Source organism: Vulpes vulpes, chromosome 11 (genome assembly GCF_048418805.1).
Source record: "Vulpes vulpes isolate BD-2025 chromosome 11, VulVul3, whole genome shotgun sequence".
NCBI classification, from domain to species: domain Eukaryota; kingdom Metazoa; phylum Chordata; class Mammalia; order Carnivora; family Canidae; genus Vulpes; species Vulpes vulpes.
The window spans coordinates 62,298,370-62,303,232 of record NC_132790.1 but is presented as its reverse complement, the minus strand read 5'-3'; positions in this window follow the sequence as shown (position 1 = coordinate 62,303,232).

Genomic DNA, 4,863 nt, shown 5'->3' with positions numbered 1-4,863 from the left:
GGCTGTGTCTGGGCTTGATCATCCCCCTTAAGATGGAATTCCAGGAATTCCCTGTGAGAAGGCATCAGCTGGCCCAGTTTTCCCTGTGGCATGAGACTTAGAGTGTGACAGATCAGGGGACTGCTGGCACAGGGAACCGAACTGAACAAGTGTTAAGGGGATTCTGGGCTGGCCTCTGGGCAATGTGTATGCTTGTGCCAATTATACTGGTGAGGGAACTGAGGCTGGGGGTGGGGAAAGGCCCTGGGGGAGAGTGCCATAAGGAATTAGACTGAACATTTCCAGTCCCTGCCCTTACTCCTGCCCTCAGACCCTCCTGTGTACTTTGTGCTTTCCTACCATTCTGGGGAAATGAGACGTGGTTGAGAGATCCAGGTCACCCCAGGATGAAGGAGCACAGTTACCTTTGAGGAGCTGCAAGGTGTCCACACTTTGGAGAGGGCTGGAGGCTTCAGGCCCCAGGAAGACACCTGATGGTGATGTAGTTTTGGAATATAGGTGAGGTTTGGTGGGGTGAGGTCTGGAAGCGATGGCCAAGAAAACACTCTTGAGACATCTTTGGTACAAAAATGGTGGTTTTATAAAAGCATGGGACCTGTGGGCAGAAAGAGCTGCTACCTAGAGGTTGTAAGGCGTGGCTGATTATATATTTGGGAGTTGGGGGAGGTAAGAAAAGGGGAGGTTTTCAAAAGAACTTTCATATTCTAAAGAGGACCTAAAGGATATTGGAGGCCTTGCCACTGTCAAGTTCAGGCTGTTTTCCCCTGTAGCAAGGTATTAACATTAAGACAGTTGAGAGCTTCCTGGAGGACTGTCACACGTATCCCATCTAGGAGTTGGGGATGGGGTGCGGTTTACAGGGTGTCAACTTGTGCTTTGTCCTCAGCTGGTCTTCTGTTTTTTCTTTCTTTCCTTTAATTAATTAATTAATTTGTATATTTTTTTATTGGAGTTCTATTTGCCAACATATACTATAACACCCGGTGCTCATCCCATCAAGTGCCCCGCTCAGGGCCTTCTGATTTTTCATTAGTGGTTTGGAGGAGGGTTGAAACCTCCAGACCCCACTCCACGGAGGCAGAGCACAGAGCAGGGGATACTTGGGGAGCCAACAGCTGGCAGACCTGGTAGAGCCAGGAGGCAATCTCCAGACGAATAGCCCAAGAGGTGCCTACCTCCGAAGAAGTCAAAACCCAGAGAGGATTCAGAAGATCTTCAAGTTGGGAGTGGGGCTGGGCTAGAACTTGGGGTTCTTTTTCCTCACCTCATGGCCTTTCTCTGGAGGCCCAGGGGCCCAGGATATACCCATAAGGCCCTGACCTACACGGGAAGGTTCTCCCTGCTGGCTGATGAAGTTCTGGGTAATTGGATGTTTTGGTTAATGGAAAGAGCTATCACTTAAACTATAGATGAACTCAGTAAGCCCCACAAAGCCTTACTGGAGGATGGCTAAGCCCTTTCTGTGGAGGTGGTCAGGTCCCATGGCACCTGGGACACCACCACCTACTGCCCTGGTGCGGTGTGGCAATGTGGTGACGTGCTGGAGGGTTACCAGCTCCGCTCCTCTCAGGGCTGTGGGCTGAGGCCTGGAGTATCTGCCTTGAACAAAGGGCACACATTCTGCCTCAGAGGGCGGGTGTGCCGACCAGCCCCACCCACCACACCCACAGGAAGCCTAAAGTTGTAAAACAGCTTTTCCTTGGAATCAGAGAGAACTGGCTGGAAGGAGCAGGAGTGAAGGTTTGTCACAGGACAAGTTATTGTTTTTTGCTCTCAAAGACCCAGTGGAGAGGGATAAGAGGCAAACCCACCCTCCTAGAGGCCTAGTTCAAGGTCTGGGTCCTCCTTAGCACCAAGGAGGAATCAACAGCCTCTTTGTGTTCCAGAGTGGGAGGCTGCCTGGGAGCAGTGTGCTGCCTTTCAGACCTCTAAGCAGGCTCTCAGAAGAAACTAGATGAAACTGGATTGCCTGAGAACAGGGAAGGTGGAGACTTAGCTTTGAGAGTCAGGCTGTGGGTTGGCAACCAGATTTAGGGAAGTGTTGAATTCCTGGGATTTGAAGCAGTGGGTTGGCCTCGGGGCGGGGTGAGTCTAGTGGGTATATGTGAAAAGCACAAGTGAACACCCTCAGACTTAAATTTACTCCATCTGTGGGACTTGAAGGTCCCAGGGATTTGGTGAATCCAGGGGTAGGGGCTTTGGTAGTTAGCTGCACTGGATGATGTGGTGACCTCCCAGATCCCCTTCATTAGACTCTCCACCTCAGCCTCTGTAAATGTGGTTCTGATGGCTCACAGCCTTCTCTGGAGAATTCTCTTACACCTGTGGGAACTACATCACACAGAGCATTATACCTCTCACCCCCAGGGACTGTTCAGAGCCAAAGACCAATTCAGAGGATGAAAAAAAAAAAAAAAAAAAAGTCTGCCTCCTTGCCACTGATGGGACCAACTCTGGTACATTTCCTGCACCAATACCCCTTTGGGGTCAGGCTGAGCTTGACCTGTTGAAACCATTCTTGCTCAGCTCCTCTCCTGCCTCATTCTGCTTTACCTGTTCCCTTCTCCTGAGTCCTTCCCTCAGTAAACCCTGTCTCAGGCTATGCTCCTGGGGACTCTGACCTGACAATGACCAATATAAAACTTCTTACCCATCTTAGTGAATGCATTTGACTCAGAAAACAAGTGAGTCTGAATTAAATTAAAAAAAAAAAAAAGATGAAATCACCACGGTGATCCAGTAGGTCATGGAGCAATTTATGGCTATATCAGACTGTAGAAGGGACTTGTAGCCCTGGAGTAGTCTGGTTGATCATGGAGATAGTGGGTTTTCTTGGGGTAAGAGAGTTGAGATCCTTAAAAGGAGAGTTTCCAGGATTTGAGAGCACTTCATCCCTCGGCACTCAGTGGTACACTGTAGCCTGGAGGGGCCAGGGATCCATAGGCCACATCCCACAGCCCTCCTTGGAGGCCTTGTCTGGTGCTGTGTAGACTGCTTTCCTGATGGCCACAGTGGCTCTTCTCTAAGCTTTCCTGATGGCCACAGTGGCTCTTCTCTAAGCTGTCGAGAGCCAGAGCGGTTGAATCCTGATCCAAGATTCCTGTTTCCCACCCCAATGAAGGGACTCTCTTGAAGTTAAAGGGATAGGTTGGCTCCTGGCTCTGTGGTTATCTTGGCAATATTGTTGGTTCAGCTTCTGCCTCTTCTGGACCTCATTGTCCTCCCCTGTGAAATGAGGGCATTTGAGGGAAGGAGAGATAGGGGAGGGAAGAGAGAAGAGTTACAGTTACGATCTGCTCAAAGTCCCTTGAGCTATTTGTTAGCTTGGAACTTTAACCCATTGGCAGCGTGGAGTGGAGGGCATGCCCTTGCTCATCAATGGGGCATATCTGGTTTGGGGCTCAGGGCTCTGATGTTGAGTATATGGAGGAAGGGAGGATGTATAGAGGGTGACTGAAGGTGGCGCTGAAGACTACTTTGGAACCATTTTTACCATCTCTGCCAGAATGTTTGAATTCAACTTCTCAAGGACAATCTTTCTTTGAATTCTCAGGCATGTAGGCTTAAGTGTCCAAACTGGGATACTTAAAAACACTTTTTATTGTGATAAAATACATATAAGTTGTATCATCTTAACTATTTTTAAGTGTACAGTTCAGTGGTATTAAATACATTCATAATATTGTATAACCATCACCACCATCCATCTACAGAACTCTTTAGATCTTATAAAACTAAAATTCTGGACCCATTAAACAGTAATACCCTTATTACCCCTAACCTGGCAACCACTATTCTTCTTTCTGCTTTGACTACTCTAAGTATCTCATGTAAGTGGAATCACACAGTATTTGTCTTTTGTGTGATTGACTTATTTCACTTAGCACAATGTCCTCAAGGTTCATTTATGTTGTAGTATAGGTCAGAATTTTCTTCCCTTTTTGGATTGAATGATATTCCATTATATGGATATGCCACATTTTGCCACATTTTGCTTATCCAAGCCATGTACTGATGGACGCTGGGTTGCTTTCATGTTTTAGCTATATCGAATAACTCCATTATGGACATAGACATACAAATCTCTCTTCTAGGCCCTGCTATCAATTCTTTTGGGTATATATCAGAAGTTGAATTGCTGGATCCTATGGTAGTTCTATTTTTAATTTTTTGAGGAACTGCCATACTGTTTTCCATAGCAGTTGCCTCATTTTACACCCACCAACAGTGCCCAAGGGTTATAATTTCTCCACATTCTTGCCAACATTTATTATTATTATTAATTATTATTATTATTATTATTATTATTTTATAGTAGCCATTCTGACTGGTGTGGGGTGGTATCTCATTATGGTTTTGGTTTGCATTTCCCTAATGATCAGTAATGTTGAGCATTGTTTCATGAGCATCATTTCATTAAATGGCCATTTAAGTAACTATTTTGGAGAAATTTCTATTCAAGTCTTTTGCCCATTTTTGAATTTTTTGGGGAAAACAGAATTTTAGGAGTTCTCTATATATTCTAGATAATACCTTATAATATATGTGATTTGTAAATATTTTATTCCATTTTGTGGATTGCCTTGTTATTCTGTGGACAGTGTCTTTGATGTACTAAATTTTAAATTTTTCATAAGGTTCAATATTTCTATTTTTTCTTTTATTGCTGGTGCCTTTTGGTGTCATTCATATCCAAGAAATCATTGCCAATCCAGTGTTGTGAAGCTTTTATCATGTTTTCTTTGAAGAGTTTTGTAGTTTTAAGTATCGCATTTGTAAACTGGGATACTTTTTTTTGAAAAAGATTTATTTGAGAGACAAAAAGAGAGAGAGACTGAGGTGTGTGTGTGTGTGTGTGTGTGT